Genomic DNA, 21,898 nt, shown 5'->3' with positions numbered 1-21,898 from the left:
GATGGTCAGAGACGGCAGACATGACACAGGAGATGGTCAGAGACGGCAGACATGACACAGGAGATGGTCAGAGACGGCAGACATGACACAGGAGATGGTCAGAGACGGCAGACATGACACAGGAGATGGTCAGAGACGGCAGACATGACACAGGAGATGGTCAGAGACGGCAGACATGACACAGGAGATGGTCAGAGACGGCAGACATGACACAGGAGATGGTCAGAGACGGCAGACATGATACAGGAGATGGTCAGAGAAGGCAGACATGCCACAGGAGATGGTCAGAGACGGCAGACATGATACAGGAGATGGTCAGAGACGGCAGACATGACACAGGAGATGGTCAGAGACGGCAGACAGGACACAAGTGATCAATCCAGCCTCACCAGTGTCCATCAAATTCAGCCTTGCAAGTAGAGATCAAACGATTATCGGTACGGCCGTTATTCACTTTTTTAAAAGTATACGTAAAAAACTGACCGATCTTACTGATGCTGCTTGAGGGGGTTTTACCTGCAGCTGCAGGCATCCCCCCAGTACTGTTCTTTAGATTGGACAGTCAGCTTTATTGTAATAACAACCAATGGGGCTCAGCAGCCACTCGGCTGTTATTGGAAGGGGGATGTCCCCTCCCGCCACTCGTCCGCTGGCTGGCTGAAGAACCCGAACAAAGCCAATGCTTCGCCCGGGTCCTGTATCTAGTAATCCAGAAGCAATGTCATGACTTCACTTCCCGGATTCCTACCATCCTTAACCACTTTCAGACCGGACCATTTTGCTGGTAAATGACCAGAGGTCTTTTTACAATTTGGCACTGCGCTGCTTTAACTGGTAATTGCGCGGTCATGCAATGTTGTACCCAAACAAAATTTGCGTCCTTTTCTTCCCACAAATAGAGCTTTCTTTTGATGGTATTTGATTGCCTCTGCGATTTTTATTTTTTGCGATATAAACGTAAAAAGACCGCAAATTTTGAAAAAAAAATATTTTCTAATTTTTGTTATTAGAAAAATCCAATAAACTCAATTTTAGTCATACATTTAGGCCAAAATGTATTCAGCCACATGTCTTTGGTAAAAAAAAGTCAATAACTGTATATTTATTGGTTTGCGCAAAAGTTGTCACATCTATAAACTAAGGTACGTTTTCTGGAATTTACGCAGCTTTTAGTTTACGACTGCCTATCTCATTTCTTGAGGTGCTAAAATGGCAGGGCAGTACAAAACCCCCCCAAATGACCCCATTTTGGAAAGTAGACCCCCTAAGGAAATTGATAAGTGGCATGTTGAGCCCATTGAATATTTTATTTTTTTGCCTCAAGCGATTGAATAATGACAAAAAAAAATTTTTTATTTTTTTTTTACACAAAGTTGTCACTAAATGATATATTGCTCACACATGCTATGGGCATATGTGAAATGACACCCCAAAATAAATTCTGCTGCTTCTCCTGAGTACGGGGATACCACATATGTGGGACTTTTTGGGAGCCTAGCCGCGTACGGGGCCCCGAAAACCAAGCACCGCCTTCAGGCTTTCTAAGGGCGTTACAGTTTTGAAGGCCATAAAATGCCAAGATGGCACAAACCCCCCCCCAAATGACCCCATTTTGGAAAGTAGACACCCCTAAATTTAGGGGTACACTAGTGAGACTAGGTAATAAATGGCGGGTGCCCTGAAACTATAAAAAAAATAACTATCCAACCAGCATCACCTGTAACAGTTATATGGTGATCACTGGTGAAAGGGTTAACTAGGGGGCAATCAGGGGGCTTTATGCGGTAGTATATGGGGGTCCCTGGCGCTATAAAAAGCTGCGGCGAACCTAAATACCTACCTGCCTAACTAGCGTCACCTGTGACACTAATACAGCGATCAGAAAAACGATCGCTTATTAGGCTGGGTTCACACTGGAGCGATGCGGGAACGCCACGAATCCGCGGCGGGTTCCCGCATTGCATGCCTCTCGGCGGCAGTTCACACTGCCCTATGCGAACTGCTGGGAGTGTCAGTGAAATGTTAATGACACCCCCAGATCAGTTCGCATATCGCAGTGCGATCTGCAAACTCGGATCGCATGGTGTGAACACCCATGCGATCCGATTCTGCTGCGGGCCAAAAAAAGGGTCCCGTGCGAATTTGCGGCGGGTGCGATGCGAATTCAGCCATACTATCTGTATGGCTGAACTCGTATCGCACAGAGATCGGATGTGATTTGCACTGCAGTGCGGTGCGAATCACATTCGTTCTCATAAACCGCTGCAATGTGAACCCAGCCTTAGTGACACTGGCGACGGGGGGTGATCACGGGGTTAAACCTTTATTGGGGGGGTTAGGGGGGTACATTAGAACTAAAGGGGGCTAACCCTAACTGCCCTAATAGTTATTACAGTCACAAATGACACCAATGCAATAAAAAATGACATTGGTGTCACTGTGACTGGGGGGCAGGGGTAATTGGGGGGGTGATCGGGGGGGTGTGAGTGTGCCTGGCATGTTCTACTGTGTAGTGTCGTGTTGGTGCAACTCACCGATCCTCTCTCCTCGGTGTCGGAACGAAAAATACCGACACGGAGGAGAGATTACATCACTTCCTCTCCTGTGTTTACATTACAGGAGAGGAAGTGATGTGACGAAGGATTTCTATTCGTCGGGAGCGATCGCGAGGGGGTGGCCATGAATGAATGGCCGCCACCTCATCCCGGATCGCTCCCGAACGAATACCGACCGCTGCAGGCACCGGGCGGGGGCCCGGTCGGGCACCCGACCCGCGGGAATGCAAGGACGTACATGTAAGCCCTTATGCCTGCCCGTGCCATTCTGTCGACGTACATCGTCGTGCGGCGGTCGGGAAGTGGTTAAAGGAACCCGTTTAAAAAAAATAAAGTATTCAAAAAGGCCAATCTTGACGTTTTGAATACTTTGAAGTACAGAGGAGGGGTTTGGGGTCTTGTGGACCCCTTTAATCTCTCCATAAGATTAAATGTCACATGCCTATTACTGTCACAAGGGATGTTTACATCCCTTGTGCCAGCAATAACAGTGATAAAATTTTTTCAAATTACAGTGTAAAAATACATTTTTTTAAAATGTACAAAATATCGGCAAAAAATATTGGCAGGTGAGGTGGCCGAAATATTAGTATCGTATCAGCACCAAAAAAACTATATGGGTCGATCCCTACTAGCCAGTGCCTGTCAGATGCAGCCTTGTCAGTGCCTGGATCAGATCGGTGATCTCCCGCTGTGTCACGGAGATGGATTTGACTTTCCCAACCGCAGTAACAATGTCCCACCTCCTGTGGTACGTCACACTGATTAAGTGCCCCGGCATTGGATCAATGTGCCGTTTCTCACAGGAGGCGGGACATTGTTACTACGGCCGCCCGGACAATTCAGCTCCGTGACACAGGGAGATCACCGCTCTGCAAGGAGAGGAGGGAGGAAAGGACAGGACCTTGGGCCTCCAGGATGACATCCTGCAATAGGTGGCACCCGGCGGGGTGGACCACGTCCCCTTTTCGGCGCCATTATTGCCACTTTTTTCTTCTTTCAGCCGATGCCGGAAACAGTTTTCGGCCGATATGTTTCGACAGCCGAATTTTCAGTGCACCACTATATAAAAGGTTTGCATATAAAAACACCATATCATACAGGCTGTTTGTTTATTCCCGCTGACATCCCATACTAAAGTTACAGGGTTTGTAGCCGAACACTGAACTGTTTCAGGATCGATTGACTCCTTCCTCAGGGATAGCTCTGCAAAAAAGCAGTGATGCAATCTACATGTGCATTTGTTTAGTAGAGCATGCAAAATACAATCAGAATAAAAACCATACATATTATGTGTATGAGTCCATAATACTCACTCTCAGTACAATGAAACAAAATGAACATCAAACGTGTGTTAAGGACATAGAACTTGCTGCCACTCCATGGCCACAAGTCTCATGGGTACCGGCCCACCAGGGCCCCTCGTGGAGACACTGAAGCCTCCCCTGGACAAAATATTTGAAAAATCTGTTTTTGATGCATGAGATATTATAGAGTGCATCCGGAAAGTATTCACAGCGCGTCACTTTTTCCACATTTTATGTTACAGCTTCATTCCAAAATGCATTAAATTCATTATTTTCCTCAAATTTCTACAAACAATACCCCATAATGACAGCGTGAAAGAAGTTTGTTTGAAATCTTTTGCAAATTTATTAAAAATAAAAAACAAAAAAAATCTTGTAGACATAAATATTCACAGCTTTTGCTTAAAGCGGAAGTCCACCCCAAAGTGGAACTTCCGCTCATTGGAACCCTCCCCCCCTCCGGCGCCACAATTGGCACCTTTCAGGGCAGAGGGGGGTGCAGATACCTGTACAGGTATTTGCACCCGCTTCCGGCATAGATATTCGCAGAATCTGCGGATATTTACACCACTTCCTGCGGGTCCCCCGCTGTCTGCTGGGAAACACACGGATCCCAGAGACAGCGGGGACCATTCTTATTGCGCAGCGCGACTCGCGCATGCGCAGTAGGGAACCGGGAAATTAAGCCGAAAGGCTCCACTTCCTGATTCCTATTCCTGATTTGATTGCGGCGGCATCCGAGAGAAGATGATCGAGAGATCGGCTTTGGGTGCCGACATCGCGGGCGCGCTGAGCAGGTGAGTGTCCTTATTTTAAGTCAGCAGCTGCAGTATTTGTAGCTGCTGACTTTTTTTTTTTTTTTTTAAACGGCGGAACTCCCGCTTTAATACATTGTTGAAGCAGCTTTGGCACCAATTTCAGCCTCAAGTCTTTGAGTATGATGCTACAAGGCTGGCACACCTATTTTTAGGCAGTCTCTCCCATTCTTCTTTGCAGGACCTCTCAAGCTCCATCAGGTTGGATGGGGTGCGCTGGTGCACAGCCATTTTCAGATCTCTCCAGAGACGGGGTGGTGTTTTGTAGAATTTTAAGGAAAATAATGAGTTTAATCCATTTTGGAATACAGCTGCAACATAACAAAATTTGGAAAAAGTGAAGCTTTTGGATGGTTTAGGTTACGTCCTCAAATCATTCAGCTCTCTCCACACAAAGTCAAGGACGTCATATGACGCCCTAAGGTATTGAAGTGGTTAAAGCGGCCGCCGTATAGCTACGGCGATTTTCGCAGGGGGGCCAACCTGCCACTGCATAACAATGCCGGCTGGTAGGCAAGTAGATAAATACCACCAAAAGAAAGCTCTATTTGTGTGAAAAAAAATATATAAAAATGTCATTTGGGTACAATGTTGCATGACCTCGCAATTGCCATTCAAAATGTGACAGCGCTGAAAGCTGAAAATTGGCCTGGTCAGGAAGGGGGTAAAAGTGCTGGGTAGGCAAGTGGTTAAATCTGTGCAGCCTGGCACCTCCTGATTCCTTAAAGAGCGTGGAAAACATAGATTGGGCACTCGGCCCCTGGAATGTCCATGGCACACATCCCTGAAGGCAGTTTTTCAGTGGGATGGTTTTGATCTCATGCATGCGCAGGCACACAGCAGACTACTGTATGGACATTGCACAGTGGCACTTCTATTGGCCTGTATTTTGATATGCATGTGTGGACTGGACTCTGGACAGTTCCACTTCTCTTGTCTTGTATGCTGGGTGTAATTCTCACTATCAGTTCTTATTCTGTATGTATGGACTGCACAGTACCACTTCTCTTTTCCTGTATGTTGAGTTTAATTCTCAGTATCTGTTCTTAGTAGGTATGCATGGACTATGCAAATTAGCCCTCCTCTTATCGTGTATGCGTGCATTAATTCTCCATATCTGAGTCTCTACACAGTCCCACTTCTCTTGTTCTCTATGCTGAAACTCGTTCCTTTTTGTTTTATCTGATCCTTAGAATTGGCATTGTACGTTCTGATATAGGAGTGTGCCTAGGCAGATCCGGAATGATATTTGGTGATGTCATTAGTGTGCAGTTTGAAGATAAATTTGCATTGCATGCATCTCCCTGACTCTGTTTCATTCATTATTTCTGCAGATCTGTGCTGCATCAACCTCTCCTGCTGCCTGTTGAATGTTCCCGTACCAGACATCAAATCTCCAGTCATCAATAGGGGCAGCTCTGACATGAGGAAGAAAAGACCTGCCTCTACCAAGATGGCCGCCTCCACGCAGAGACGGTGTAGAGCAAGGTATGGTGAGTACTTAATGGGGAAACTATGAGCTGCAGGGGGACCACAGGCAATACTGTTGCTTAGTTTTCTGTTCTCTTCCTAACTTTTTTGGGCACAGCTGCTAAAAATACATCTCTTAAGCTTATATGGAGGTATGAATTTTATTGCATAGTTACATTGGTCTGTCTTGGACCAATGTAAATATACGATTCTTGCCCTGGAACATTCCCTGTGGAAGCAGAGAATCGCTGTGGTGGTGCCAATTAGAAATTATGATGTAATGGCCCCACCTCTCCACCTCATCCAATAAGGGAAGGCTTTTTATGCCATGATAAAAACAAAACAAGGTGTTCTGTGAATGGAGACAGTTCCAAGTGAGACACCCCCATGGTTATGTCTCAGATGGGCCACTAGCTTATCAACACTGGACTGGGAAGACTGCTGCTATCACTGGAGTAATAATGACTTCTACTGTGATATTCAGCGTCCACACCTTACTGCATAGGCTAGGTATATATTGGGATGATTGTCACTTATTTGTACAAATCGTTGACTAGATTTTGCATGGGGCATATTAGATGCATTCAAATGCCATTTTGTGTTCTTGCTGGCCATCCATTGTGTCCCTGTGCCTTTAAGGAGGAGTGGGCTCCCTCCAGGCAAACCTGCCTTTAATTTATCCATTGCTCTATATGCTTGGAGACTCTCAAAACTATAGTTGGCCATAGGGGGGCCTGACAGGCTGCTGTACACTCACAGGCTTCTGCATGGGTTCTGTCACGATCGCCCTAACGTCTCGACTAGACATAGAAACCTTACCCGTCGGAACCTGTCGTGGAGAGTCCGTCGTTTCCCGTCAACGCGCGTCAAAGCTAACGAACGCACTCGCGTCGACACGAACGCGCACACGTAGGTCACGAACGGGTGCACGTCTACGTACGAGGGCGCGCTGACCCGTCGTACGTTCGCTTGGCGCCCTGAAGCCTTCTTTAGTCATTGGCTCCCTTCCATCTGTGCTGTCCAGTCTACAGCGTGTCCGTGATCCGTACTGTTTGTATCCGAACCTGTTATCTGATTCCTGACATCTGGCTTGTTCCTTGACTCTGATCGATTGCTGCCTGCCTACGACCTCTGCCTGTTTGACCACGTTTTCTGCCTCATCCCTTTGTACCTTGCTGATCGTCTCCTGCTGACCCGGCCTGTATCTACTCCGCTGTTCCTGCTACCTACCTGAGTTCCTGCATTACGGAACATCTGCTCACCAGCCAGTTCCCGCACTTGTGCCTGCCAGCGACAGTCAAGCACCATCCGCTACACCAGCCTGTTATCTGTGCCCAGCTGACCTCCCGGACCAATACCGTCTACCAGGCACTTGTGCCCTCTGGACTGTTGAATACCTGTCTCCACCTTCAGGGGTTCAATAGCCAGGGAATACGAGGGGCCGCTCCCTGCATTCCAGGCTCAACCACCAGGTACGTGACAGTACTGGACAGCCATGTCCGAGCCTGCGCAGGGAGCCTCCCCCATGGACGAACTCTGCCACCATCTGGCCGGCCTTACACAGGCAGTTAAGAACCTACAAGAGGGCTACGGCAGACTGGAGGAACAAATCCAGGCGCTATCCGCCTCTGCACCAGCGGCTCCTGGGGCCCATGCCCCGCCGTCAGTCGTGATGCTGCCACCTGAACCCAGGGTCCCAACCCCGGAACGGTTCACAGGGGACCGGGGCAAGTTCAGGGCATTCCGCAACTCCTGCGAACTCTACTTCGCCCTACAGCCCAGAACTTTCTCCCTTGAGGCAACGAAGGTGGGGTTCGTCATCTCCCTGTTAAGCAATGAACCCCAGGCCTGGGCACACCGACTGTTGGAACAGAAGGATCCGTCCCTAGACTCCATGGACACTTTCTTCCGGGCAATGTCCAGGCTTTATGAGGATCCCCAGCTAGCCGCCACTGCCGAAGCAGCCCTACATGCCCTACAACAAGGTCGCAGACCCGTAGAAGACTACGTCTCTGAATTCCGACGTTGGAGTGCAGACACGGACTGGAACAATGCGGCCCTGCGGTACCAGTTCCGCATGGGGCTTTCCGAGGCCCTGAAAGACGAGCTGGCACGAGTGGGTGTTCCTGAAACCCTGGAGGCCCTGATTGACATTGCTATCCAGATTGACAGGCGTTTGAGGGAGCGCCGCCAAGAACGATCCACCACAACTCCCCGTCCGGTTTGGATGTTACCACGGGTGCCTAGTCACCCACCTCCGCCTGTTCCAGTTGCATCCACATCGGACGCTCCGGAGCCTATGCAGCTGGGGCTACTACGCCCATCCCTGACCCCGGAAGAACGCCAGCGTCGTCGGGTTAATAACCTATGCCTATACTGCGGGGAACCAGGGCACTTTGTTCGTTCCTGCCCGGCGAAGATGCGTAAGTGCCTCCGTGTTCCACCTGTCTCGTCTCCTATGTTGCCAGATAACATCTCCCATCTAGCTGTTCCTGTTCTCTTGCAGCTCCCAGGAAGGACTATCTCAACCCACGCGGTAATTGATTCCGGGGCATGCAGTGGCTTTATTGACTCGTCTTTCGCCCGAATGAACAGGATTCCTCTTAGACCACGAGGGAAGGGGCTCTCGGTATACCTGGCGGATGGGTCTACCTTGGAATCAGGACCCGTAATTCAGGAGACCAGTCCTCTACCCGCCATCATTGCCGGGTCTCACCAAGAACTCCTTTGCCTAGATGTCATCCAGTCTCCCCTGTTCCCCATCATTCTGGGCATGCCTTGGCTGAAGGCACACAATCCACACATCAACTGGGCCACCGGAGTAATCAAGTTCCCCTCTGACTACTGCCACCAGCATTGTTGTCCGACTCCCAATGGGGACTCGTCAGTCCTTCTCTGTCTGGATGCGGATGAAGAAACCCGACAAGCTGTACCTGAGCAATACCATGCGTTTCTCGATGTTTTCAGCAAGAAGGGCGCAGAAACTCTCCCTCCTCATAGGCCTTATGATTGCCCTATTGAACTGCTCCCGGGGGCAGAAATTTAGTTCGGAAGGATCTTCCCACTGTCCGAATCCGAACTGAGTACTCTAAAGACCTACCTGGACGATAATCTTAAAAAAGGGTTCATCCGACCTTCCACCTCCCCAGCCGGCGCTGGGATCTTCTTTGTAGAGAAGAAGGACCAATCCTTACGTCCGTGTGTGGACTATCGGGCACTAAATAAAATCACAGTTAAAAATCGCTACCCTCTGCCATTAGTACCTGAACTTTTCCAGAGACTGGGTTCCGCTAAACTATTTACAAAGCTGGATCTTCGGGGGGCTTACAACCTCGTCCGTATCAGAAAAGGCGATGAGTGGAAAACAGCTTTTCGTACCCGCTTCGGACACTATGAATATTTAGTGATGCCTTTCGGGTTATGTAACGCCCCGGCTACGTTCCAGCATTTTGTGAACGACATTTTCAGAGACTATTTAGATTTGTTTGTTATCATTTATTTGGATGATATACTAATCTTTTCCTCCACTTTAGCCACCCACAGAGAACATGTCAAGAAGGTACTGACTCGCCTCCGCTCTCACGGCTTGTATGCCAAGCCTGAAAAATGCGTTTTCGAGAAGGAGAGTATCCAGTTCCTTGGTCTGATTATCTCGATTCGAGGGGTCGAGATGGATCCCCAGAAGATAACTGCAATCCAGGACTGGCCTGCCCCATCCGATAGAAAAGGAGTTCAGCGGTTTGTGGGCTTTGCGAATTTCTATCGCAAATTTATAAAGGGATTCTCCTCCATCATCGCCCCCATTACCGGGCTAACCAAGCTGGGCACCAAGTTCCGCTGGACACCTGAGGCACAAGAGGCCTTCGAAACCCTGAAAAAGCTATTCGTTTCAGCTTCAATTCTGAAACATCCTGATCCTACCCTGCCATACACTCTTGAGGTTGACGCTTCGGAGGTGGCAGTCGGAGCTGTGCTGTCCCAGAGGCAGGGACCTAAGTCCGTACTCCACCCAGTTGCGTTCTTCTCCCGCAAACTATCCGAAGCCGAGAGAAACTACGACGTGGGCGACCGTGAGCTACTGGCAATTAAGTCGGCACTGGAGGAGTGGCGCTATCTGCTAGAAGGGGCTATCCACCCAATCCTGATTTATACAGATCACAAAAACCTCGAATATCTGAAGACAGCTAAAAGGTTGAAGCCTCGTCAAGCCAGGTGGGCACTCTTTTTCTCAAGGTTCGTATTCCACATAACCTTCCGCCCCGGATCCAAGAACACGAAGCCAGATGCTTTATCTCGTATGTTTAGCCAGCCGGAAGATCCACCTCTCAGTGACACCATCCTTTCTGCTGGAAACTTCCTCTTACTCCAAGGAGATGTGGTCTCTCAAGTTAAACAGGCTTCCAGAGGCGCCTCACCTCCATCCGGTATCCCGCTGTCCTCCAGCGATGATCTTATGTGGCATGGGAACAGGATCTTCGTCCCCCAGACAGTTCGGACCTTGGTTCTGGCTTCCTGTCATGACCATCCCATGGCCGGCCACTTTGGAACATTCAAAACATTAGAATTACTCAGGCGTAACTTCTGGTGGCCGCGGATGAAGAACGACTGCAAGAGTTACGTACAGGCCTGCACGACCTGCATTCGGAATAAGGGCAACAAGTCCAGAGCCTGGGGCTTACTAAGACCTCTACCTGTTCCTGATAGACCATGGAGAATGATCTCCATGGATTTTATCGTCGAACTCCCCCCTTCGGAGAACCATACAGCGATCTTCGTCGTAGTCGACAGGCTCACGAAGATGGCTCATTTCTTGCCCATGAAGGGCACTCCCTCTGCCGCGGAGACAGCTAACGTCTTCATAAAGGAAGTTATAAGACTTCATGGCATCCCCGCCAATATCACGTCTGACAGGGGGGTGCAGTTCACATCTAGATTTTGGAAGGCACTCTGTGCAACTCTGAAGATCGACCTCTGCATGTCCTCAGCCTACCATCCGCAGACCAACGGTCAGACCGAGAGGACGAATCAGACCTTAGAGCAGTACCTGCGTTGCTTCTCGTCCTTCTCACAAGACGATTGGGTCTCCCTGCTACCTATGGCCGAGTTCGCCTACAATAATTCAGCCCATTCAGCCACCAAACAGTCCCCTTTTTATGCAAATTTCGGGTACCATCCGTTGTTCCTGTCTGGCGATCTTCCTGAATGTCCGGTACCAGCGCTTCAGAAGAGACTTGCTTTCTTTGAAGAGAATAATAAACTCTTACAGGAAACCTTGACTAAGTCGCAGGAACATAATAAGAAAGTCTTCGACAGAAGAAGAAGAGGAGAGCTGGATCTCAAGACCGGGGATAGGGTCTGGCTGTCCACCTTAAATCTCAAGTTATCCTGTCCCTCCAAGAAATTGGGTCCAAAATTCCTGGGTCCCTTCCCGATCAAAAGGAAACTAAATGACGTGGCATTTGAGTTGGAACTCCCTGAGTCTTTCCGAATTCACCCGGTGTTCCACGTATCGCTCCTCAAGCCTGCAGTTGAGGATCCTTTCTCTGACAGGACCTCCTGCCCTCCGGAACCTGTGTTGGTCGATGGAGAGATTGAGTTCGAAGTTGAGGCCATCCTGGACTGTAGGAAAAGAGGAAACCAGGTCCAATTCTTAGTTAAGTGGAAGGGCTACGGACCCGAGGAGAATTCCTGGGAGCCAGAGGCTAATATTCATGCCAAGAGACTTATCCGCGCCTTCAAGAATTCTCACCCGAACAAGTGGGCTCGGTTGGGCATCCGGGGGCTGCCCCTTGGGGGGGGGGGCAATGTCACGATCGCCCTAACGTCTCGACTAGACATAGAAACCTTACCCGTCGGAACCTGTCGTGGAGAGTCCGTCGTTTCCCGTCAACGCGCGTCAAAGCTAACGAACGCACTCGCGTCGACACGAACGCGCACACGTAGGTCACGAACGGGTGCACGTCTACGTACGAGGGCGCGCTGACCCGTCGTACGTTCGCTTGGCGCCCTGAAGCCTTCTTTAGTCATTGGCTCCCTTCCATCTGTGCTGTCCAGTCTACAGCGTGTCCGTGATCCGTACTGTTTGTATCCGAACCTGTTATCTGATTCCTGACATCCGGCTTGTTCCTTGACTCTGATCGATTACTGCCTGCCTACGACCTCTGCCTGTTTGACCACGTTTTCTGCCTCATCCCTTTGTACCTTGCTGATCGTCTCCTGCTGACCCGGCCTGTATCTACTCCGCTGTTCCTGCTACCTACCTGAGTTCCTGCATTACGGAACATCTGCTCACCAGCCAGTTCCCGCACTTGTGCCTGCCAGCGACAGTCAAGCACCATCCGCTACACCAGCCTGTTATCTGTGCCCAGCTGACCTCCCGGACCAATACCGTCTACCAGGCACTTGTGCCCTCTGGACTGTTGAATACCTGTCTCCACCTTCAGGGGTTCAATAGCCAGGGAATACGAGGGGCCGCTCCCTGCATTCCAGGCTCAACCACCAGGTACGTGACAGGTTCTCTGTGCTCTCGCAGCTGATCTGTGTGAGAGCAGAGCGTACCGATGTTTACATCCAATTCCCATTGCATACCATGTGGTTGCTGTGATTGGACACAGCAAATTACATGGTACAAGACCACATGATCACCCAAACACAGTGGTAATGTGATCTGCTGTGTCCGGGGAACACTTGGATAACTGGGTGCACGTTCCGTGAGCCGCGCAGGAGCACCCGATGTACAGGTATGGTAATCCGCATTGGTACTGCTGTCTGTCTGCGTTCTATAGGCTATGGGCGGACGAGAAGCAGTTAAAGTTGATCTAAGCTGAAAAACAGAACTGTAATACATTGGGAAGTTGCAATCTTTAGATGTGGGGGCTGCATTCCTTTCCTTTTTAAGCACATTATCACCAAATACAGAAAATAGATGTTGATCTTGTCATAAATCCAGTGTCTGTGTAATTATGTATGCACTGAACTCCAATTGTAAACAGTGTTACAAAACCAGGCTCCAGCTATGTTGTGTGGACTACAAAACATGTGCCCCCATCCTTTGTTAAGGAGGAGAGGGGAAGGTGTTTGTAGTTCTTTCCAAGGGTGGCAATGCTGCTCTTTAATAGATTTAGTACAAGGAGTGAATACTGTCACCTTAGGATAGGAAGTGTGTTACTGGCAGGGTCACCAGGTGAAAATGAAGAAAAAAAGAAAACAAATGCAGCGACCACATCGAAGTACTGGTGAGCTTCAATATATATAATCTCAGCTCTGTATACTGGGTTCCAGGTTCTTCGTCCTGGTCAAGATACTTTGTTCTGGGTTCTGTGTACTGAGTTCTGTCTCTCTGAATTGGGTTCTAGATGTACAAACCAATAACTGGTGATATGTGTATATATGGTGGACTATGCCACTGACTACACCACACAGGTAATCGCAAAGACTCATCCTTGCTTCTTGGCTCTCTGAACTAGATGGTGAATCTTAGTTCTAGGTGTGCAGATCCATAGCTGTGATCTTTAGTCTCAGTACACAGTTCCATCAACAGAACTGCGCAGGCAATGCAGGGGCCAGATGCCGGGTTTGTCAAGTTACAACCAAAAATATAAGTGTATTTTGGGGATTTTATGTGATAGACCAACACAAAGTGGCACATAATTGTGAAGCGAAAGGAAAATGATAAATGATTTTTAATTTTTTTTTTTTTTTTTACAAATAAATATGTGAAAAGTGTGGTGTGTATTTATATTCAGCCCTCCGGAGTCAATACTTTGTAGAACCGCCTTTCACTGCAATTACAGCTGCAAGTCTTTTTGGGGATGTCTCTACCAGCTTTGCACATCTAGAAAGTGACATTTTTGCCCATTCTTCTTTGCAAAAAAATAGCTCAAGCTCTGTCAGATTGGATGGAGAGCGTCTGTGAACAGCAATTTTCAAGTCTTGCCACAGATTCTCAATTGGATTTAGGTCTGGACTTTGGGCCATTCTAACACCTGATCATACATGAATATGCTTTGATCCAAACCATTCCATTGTAGCTTTGGCTGTATGTTTCGGGTTGTTGTCCTGCTGGAAGGTGAACCTCCGCCCCAGTCTAATGCTGCGTACACATGACCGGACAATCTGATGGACTTTGCAGCTGAGGTCTGCCGGACTTTCAATCGAACTGACTTGGCCACAGACGCTCACTCCAAAAATCAGACGGATTCGAATGTGATGACGTAGAATAAGGAAGTTCATAGCCAGTAGCCAATATCTGCCCTAGTGTCGGTTTTAGTCTGTCGGACTAGCACACAAACGGATTGTCTGCTAAAAGCCGAGTCCAGCGGACAAATTTAAAGCCAGTCTTATTTGTAGGTCTGCCGGACTTTTCGGAAGAAAAGGGAAGAAAAAGTCCGCTGGAGCCCACACACGATCGCATTGCCGCCGGAAAGTCCGATCATGTGTACGTGGCATAACAGGTTTTCTTCTAAGATTGCCCTGTATTTTGGGTCCATCCATCTTCCCATCAACTCCCATCAGCTTCCCTATCCCTGCTGAATAAAAGCATCCCCACAACATGATGCCGACACCACCATGTTTCACGGTGGGGATGGTGTGTTCAGGGTGATGTGCAGTGTTAGTTTTCTGCCACACAGCATTTTGCTTTTAGGCCAAAAAGTTCTATTTTGGTCTCATCTGACCAGAGCACCTTCTTCCACATGTTTGCTGTGTCCTCCACATGGCTTCTTGCAAACTGAAAATGGGACTTCATATGGCTTTCTTTCCACAATGTCTTTCTTTTTGCCACTCTTCCATAAACATCAGATTTGTGGAGAGCACGACTAATAGTTGTCCTGTGGACAGATTCTCCCACCTGAGCCGTGGATCTCTGCAGCTCCTCCAGAGTTACCATGGACCTCTTAGCTGCTTCTCTGAGTAATGTTCTCCTTGCCTGGCCTGTCGGTTTAGGTCAACAGCCATGTCTTGGTAGGTTTGCAGCTGTGCCGTACTCTTTCCATTGTCGGATGATGGATTGAACAGTGCTCCGTGAGATGTTCAAAGCAGTATGAGATAAATTACACATAGGTAAAATCTATTTACTAATTAGGTGATTTCTGAAGGAAATTGGTTCCACTAGATTTTAGTTAGGCTGCTTTCACACTGGGGTGGTATTCAGGCGTTACAGAGCTAAAAATAGCGCCTGTGTAGCGCCTGAAAAAAACTGGCCCCTTTCACTCCAGTGTGAAAGCCGGAGGGCTTTCACACTGGAGCGGTGCGGTGGCAAGACGGTGAAAAAAGTCCTGCTAGCCGCATCTTTGGAGCGGTGAAGGAGCGGTTTATTCACCGCTCCTACCCATTGAAATCAGTGGGACAGCGCGGCAATACCGCCGGCAAAGCGCCGCTGCAGCGGCGCTTTATGGGCGGGTTTAACCCTTTTTCGGCCGCTAGCGGGGGTTAAAACCACCCCGCTAGCGCCCGCAGACCACCGCTAAAACGACGGTAAAGCGCCGCTAAAAATAGCGGTGCTTTACCGCCGACGCCCGCACCGCCCCAGTGTGAAAGCAGCCTTAGGGATATCGGAGTAAAGCGGGCTGAATACGAATGTACGCCACACTTTTCACATTTATTTGTAAAATATTTTGAAAACTGTTTTTCATTTTTCTTCCACTTCACAATTATGTGACACTTTGTGTTGGTCGATCATATAAAATCCCCCAAAAAATACATTTACGTTTTTGGTTGCAACATGACAAAATGTGTGTGTGTGTGTGTGTGTGTGTATATAACACACACACACACAGTTTCCTTCTCAGCATCTTGACTCGGAGGCTTCAGTGATGTTTTTGGTATTCTGGAGAGGAATGAATCCTGCAGGGCAGTGTTTATCAATTTCAGTCCTCATGGCCCACTAACAGGTCATGTTTTCAGGCTTGCCATTATTTTGCACAGGTGATTTGATCAGTTTCACTGCCTTAGTAATTACCCCAGCTGTTTCATCTGAAGGAAATCCTGAAAACCTGACCTGTTAGTGGGCCATGAGGACTGGAATTGAGAAACACTGCTGCCGGGGAACAGAAGGGATTTTAGGAATGACGTGAGCAGCGCGGTGGTGACTCAGCCCCAGCATGAAATCCTCCTTTCCCATTATCATCGGCCCCCATTTTAAGAGGAGACCTAAAGTCATCCGTCGGCGCCTATTTTAAGGCAGCTATTAAGCTCTGTATGTTTGTCAAGTGACAAGTTCCAATGACGCCAGGGCTTCTATGTGCTGATTGGTGCCAGAATTCTTCAAGGACAATGTGTGTTCTGAAGTGTTACTAAAGACACAGCTCCAGTCTCTATCCAGGGAAGGGAAGGATCCTGGGGTCACCGCAGAGTTTGCTTCCCAAGAAGACTGTATTATGAGGCTGTAAGGAAATTGTTTTCTGGCCATTATATAACTCTATTCTTCAGAAACGACTGCAGGTCCATCTGTATTCATAGCCGTATTTATTTTTTTAATCTAAGCATTCAAGCAATTGACCTCCCCGGGAAGATTTACCCCCCCCCCCCCCACCAGGCCATTTTTCCCGATACGGCACTGCATTATTTTAAGTGACAATTCCACAGAAGTGCGACCCTGTACCAAAATAAAATGTATATATTTATTTTCCCCACAAACAGAGGGTTCTTTTGTTGCTATTTGATCAACACTGCGTGGTTTATTTGTTTCGCTATAAACAACAACAAAAAAGGCCGATAATTTTGAAAAATAAAATAAAATTGACTGCTATAAAACATCCAATAAAAAAAAAAAAAAAAAATCAAGAAATCAAATGTCTTCATCAATTTAGGCCAATATGTATTTTGCTACATATTTTTGCCAAAAAAATAAAAAATCCCAATAGGCGCCTATTGATTGGGTTGTGTAAAAGTTATAGCTAGTTGATATTTTTATTTATTTTACTAGTAATGGCGACAATCAGTGACTTATAGCATGACTGCGATATTGTGGTGGACATTAATTGACACTTTTGACTCTTTTTTTTGAGGACCAGTGACACTAATACAGTGATCAGTGCTAAGAAAAAATATGCACACTCCCTGTAAAAATGACACTGACTGGGAAGGGGCTAACTGTGTGCCTAGCCAGTGTTCCTGTGTACTATGTGAGGAGCTTTTACTAAGGGAAGACGCGCATCCTAGTCCCTGCTTTGCCTCCATGTCTTCCTTTCCGTCAGAATGGGTATTTGCCTTGTTTACATAGCCTGACAGCCTCTCTGCTCGATGATCGGTGGGTGCCGGGGGACATCGAGCCTATTGCTGGGCTCCTGCTGTGTGTGATCACTGGTGTAGAAAGCTGCTGGAGGTGTGCATGTGCACCCCCTAATCCAGAAGAGTTGGATGACATTTATATACGTAACCCGGCGCAGAGGTACCACCCTGTGGCAGTAAAACGGTTATACAGTGAACCTTAAAGCGGAGCTCCATCGAAAAGAGGAAGCTCTGCTTATCTGACACTTCCGGCTCACTTCTCAGTGGCTATTCAAGAGTCGTCTGGGGTGAGGACACCGCTGGAGGACTGGACAGGTAAGTGCCCTAGAGATGTAAAAGTTCACCACTCCAGGATAATTACCTCTCCCAAAATCAGCTGTCTCCACAGTTAAGCGAGGTGCTGGCTCTGTTTGCAACAGAAATGACGTGAAAAAAATAGCTGGATAGCCGCACTCCAAAAAAAATAAAAAATAAAATAAATGGTGGGGGCGGAGCTCCGCTTTAAGCGTTGATTACTTATCAGCCTCAACTTATGGGTCTATTTAGGTAAAAACAAAACAAACAAAAAACCAATCACATAGCTATTCATCTGGTGAAACTATTGTGTACATTATTTGGGTTGGTTCACACTTGTGTGATGTGGGAACCCTGCGAATCCACTGAGGGTTCGCGCATCGCATGTCTCCCAGCGGAAGTTCACACTGCCCTGTGCAAACTGCTGGGAGTGTCCGTTCAAAGTTAATGACACACCCAAATCAGTTTGCACATCGCAATGCGATCTGCAAACTCGGACAGGAAACAGATCGATGGGATCTGATTCTGCTGCGGACCAAAAAAAGGGTCCTGTGCGAGTTTGGTCCCAATGCGATGCGAATTCAGCCATACTATCTGTATGGCTGAGTTGGCCTCACACACACATCGCATGCGATTTCCACTGCAGTGCGGTGCGAATCACATGCGATCTCGCACCACGCAGCAGTGAGAACCGGCCCTTTTTGTGCAAAAGGTGCAAAATCAAATGCTCTTCGGTATTTCTTCTATGGCCTGGGTTCACGCTGATGCGAATTTACAGCAGGTTTGATGCGTTTAGGAACACGCGGGGCATGTAAAAAGCATAGTATTCCATGGCTTTGGATCACATATATGCGTTGCGAATTTGGTGCGAGGAAAAAAAAAAGGGGGGGGGGTCCTGTGGGTGTTGACTGCGGGTGCGATGCAAGTTCCTATGGTGCAGTGCAAATTTCATCTTCATAGCCTTCAATTGAACTTGCAAGCTGCGAATTGTTCACTGTCTGCCTTCTGAAATTCACTGTGAGGCTAGGTTCACACTGCTGCGATGTCCATGATCGGATGTGATTCGCACCTCACTGCAGTGCTAATCACATGCGATCTCTGTGCGATGCGATTTTAGCCATACAGATAGTATGGCTGAATTTGCGTCGCATCCGGCCCAAATTCGTACAGGAACCTTTTTTTGATCCGCAGCAGAATCGGATCGCATGGGTGTTCACACCATGCGATCCGATTCCTGTCCGATTTTGCAGATCGCACTGCGATATGCGAACTGATTTGGAGGTGTCATTAACTTTTAACTGACACTCCCAGCAGTTCGCATAGGGCTGTGTGAACTGCCACTGGGAGACATGCGATGCGGGAACCCGCAGTGGATTCGCAGCGTTCCCGCATCGCAGCAGTATGAAATTGAGATAAATTCGCTCCTGTCTACCTCAAAATGCAGGGAAAATTCGAACCTCACACAGGACAAAAAAAACGATCAAATTCGCAGTACATCAAACGGATCAAATTCGCAGTACATCGCATCGCAGTAGTGTGAACCTCGGCACAAGGTGAATTCTTCTCCTTCATAAAAAAAAATAAAATAATGCATTATGGCCACTAGATGGCGATGATAATATGACATAAGTGCTACCAGGCTTAGTACAGCGCTTTAATGAATCCCGACATGTAAATATGGTAAAGCATCTTTGAAACGTGCTGATTACATTTTAGGCAGGGATCCCACTGCTGCGATGTCCGAGATCGGGTGTGATTCACACCGCACTGCAGTGCAAATCACATGCGATTTCTGTGCGATGCATTTTCTGCCATACAGATAGTATGGCTGAATTCGCATTTGGAGCAAACTCGTACAAGACCCTTTTTTTTTTTTTTTTTTGGTCTGCAGCAGAACCGGATTGCATGGGTGTTCACACCATGCGATCCGATTCCTGTCGGAGTTTGCAGATTGCACTGCGATATGCAAACTGATTTGGGGGTGTCATTAACTTTTGCTGTCTAAATTTTCCCTAATATGTGTATGTACTGTATGCTTGTGAGAGAGAGAGAGATCCTAGATTGTGAGCTCTTGAGGACAGGGACTAAGCGCTGTGTAATATTGATGGCGTTTTATATATAAATAATAAAAAAAAAATGTATATATATTTTGCATAATTTCATCCTTTTCACTGTGCAGAAGGATGTCATTTTCATTAAATCTCTAATGCTAGTAAAATGTAAATTTTTAATTTTCCCATACAAAAAGTGACTGACATTGACAAGAATGTCTGTTGTAGTGATGTGTGTGGGAATGGGGGGGGGGGGGGGGGGTGGTGGTCTGAAGTGCCGGTCTCACCTGGCATCACACACAGCACACAGCCGTGGCGTTTTGGCTGGCTTGAGCTTACCCGATGAGTCTTTCAGTACCGTCTGACGGGATGAGTCATAGGGTTGCCACCTTTTCTTCAAGCCAAACCCGAACACTTTAGCGGCACAGGGCACATTTTTTCGTAGTATACACTATAGCAGTGATTGCGAACCTTGGCACTCCAGATGTTTTGGAACTACATTTCCCATGATGCTCCTGCACTCTGCAGTGTAGCTGAGCATCATGGGAAATGTAGTTTCAAAACATCTGGGGTGCCAAGGTTCGCCATCACTGCACTATAGGATTCTAAAAGACCTGAGACACCTTTGGGTGCCCCCCAAGGAGAGTGGTAATGCAGTGCACTGCGGCAAACAGTGGGTGTGGCCAAACTGCTCTTACTAACATCATGCCCCCCTACCCTCAGATAGTAACACAAAAATTAATTTTGCCATTCGGGATCTGTGGCCCGTTCTCTAAGCCACAGTCCAGTCTAAATAATGTGTCCGGGTTTCAGGCAGACTGAAACCCGGACACAGGATTCCAAACCCGAACTGTCCTGGGTGAATCATGGACAGGTGGCAACCCTAATGAGTCATCTGCAGATGAAAGCTTTTATACCCACCGGCTCGGGGAAGGGGAGCAAATCTGCAGAATTGGAACAATTCTGAATGTCTGATTTTGAGAATGGAAATAACCACAGACAGGCATACTCCACTTTTAAAATACACAATGTTTTATTTTCTTTTTTTTTTTTTACTAAAGCTGGAAAGTGCAAAATCAGACTCACTTGTGCATGTAAACCAATGAGCTTCCAGGTTTTATTACCAAAGATTAATTGAACAATCTGGGGTTAGAAGCTCATTGGTTTCTATACAGAAGTGAGTCTGATTTTGCACTTTCCAGCTTTACTAAATAAACCCCATTGTGTATTTAAAAGTGGGGTATGCCTGTAATACATTTGTTCTGTGGAATGCACAAAAGTACCGACACAGTGGGGGTTATTTATGAAAGGCAAATCCACTTTGCACTACAAGTGCAAATTACAAGTGCTCTTGAAATTGCACTAAAAGTGTACTTAAAAGTGCAGTCACTGTAGATCTGAGGGGGACATGCAAGGAAGATAAAAAAAAAAGAGCATTTTAGCTTGCACATGATTGGATGATAAAATCAGCAGAGCTTCCCCTCATTTCAGATATTCCTCTCAGATTTACAGCGACTGCACTTCCAAGTGCACTTTCAGTGCAATTTCAAGTGCACTTTGCATTTGTAGTTTGCACTTGTAGTGCAAAGTGGATTTGCCTTTCGTAAATAACCCATAATGTTTTTTATTCCAATTCTATTTTTATTTTCAATTATTATAAAGCATTACACATAATTAAACAATTTCAAACATATATATATATTACTTACATACATAATAATCACATTTATTATTTTATTTCCTCTTCCCTCCCTCCCAAAAAAACAAAAAAAAAACAAAAAAAAAAAAGGGACAGAAAGGAGGAGAGGGGGGAAAATGTACATCTGACTTCTCCCCCTCCCCCGCTTCTCTCTCCTCCGCGGATCCCTCCCTCCCCCTTCTTCCCTCCTAATTCCTCAGTCTTTTACCGATTTCCTATGCTGTCTCCAAGGAGTCCAAACCAAGAGACACTTTTCATACGTATCTAATTATTGTGCTAAAAGTATCTCCATTCTCTCTATGTTATCCATTTCTAAAGCCCATTCATTTATCGTAGGAGACTGGGATGATCGCCAGTGCCGCGATATCACAGTTCTTGCCGCAGTCAACCAGTATCCTAAAAGATTCTTTTTAACATTTTTATAAGTTCTTGGTAACCTAGAGAGAAGGGTGACTTGTGGTGTATTTGGAATTACCTC

At 47.2% G+C, this 21,898-nt stretch overlaps 1 protein-coding gene across 2 annotated transcripts in view; it reads left to right on the top strand.

The window, feature by feature from the left end:
- LOC143925011 (E3 ubiquitin/ISG15 ligase TRIM25-like) overlaps positions 1-21,898 on the top strand; it is a 117,609-nt gene that overhangs the window by 5,436 nt on the left and 90,275 nt on the right. The window contains exon 2 of one of the 2 annotated variants that reach the window (XM_077449581.1): positions 6,012-6,165. The gene's annotated coding sequence lies outside the window, so the exon portion shown is untranslated. Of the gene's footprint in view, positions 1-6,011; positions 6,171-21,898 lie in introns of both variants that reach the window. The other variant, XM_077449580.1, reaches the window with a different exon arrangement.

The sequence above is a fragment of the Lithobates pipiens genome, unplaced genomic scaffold (genome assembly GCF_037356315.1).
Source record: "Lithobates pipiens isolate NorthernLeopardFrog02 unplaced genomic scaffold, aLitPip1_a1.2 Scaffold_22, whole genome shotgun sequence".
Lineage (NCBI taxonomy): Eukaryota > Metazoa > Chordata > Amphibia > Anura > Ranidae > Lithobates > Lithobates pipiens.
This window is presented reverse-complemented; position numbering and strand designations above follow the sequence as displayed.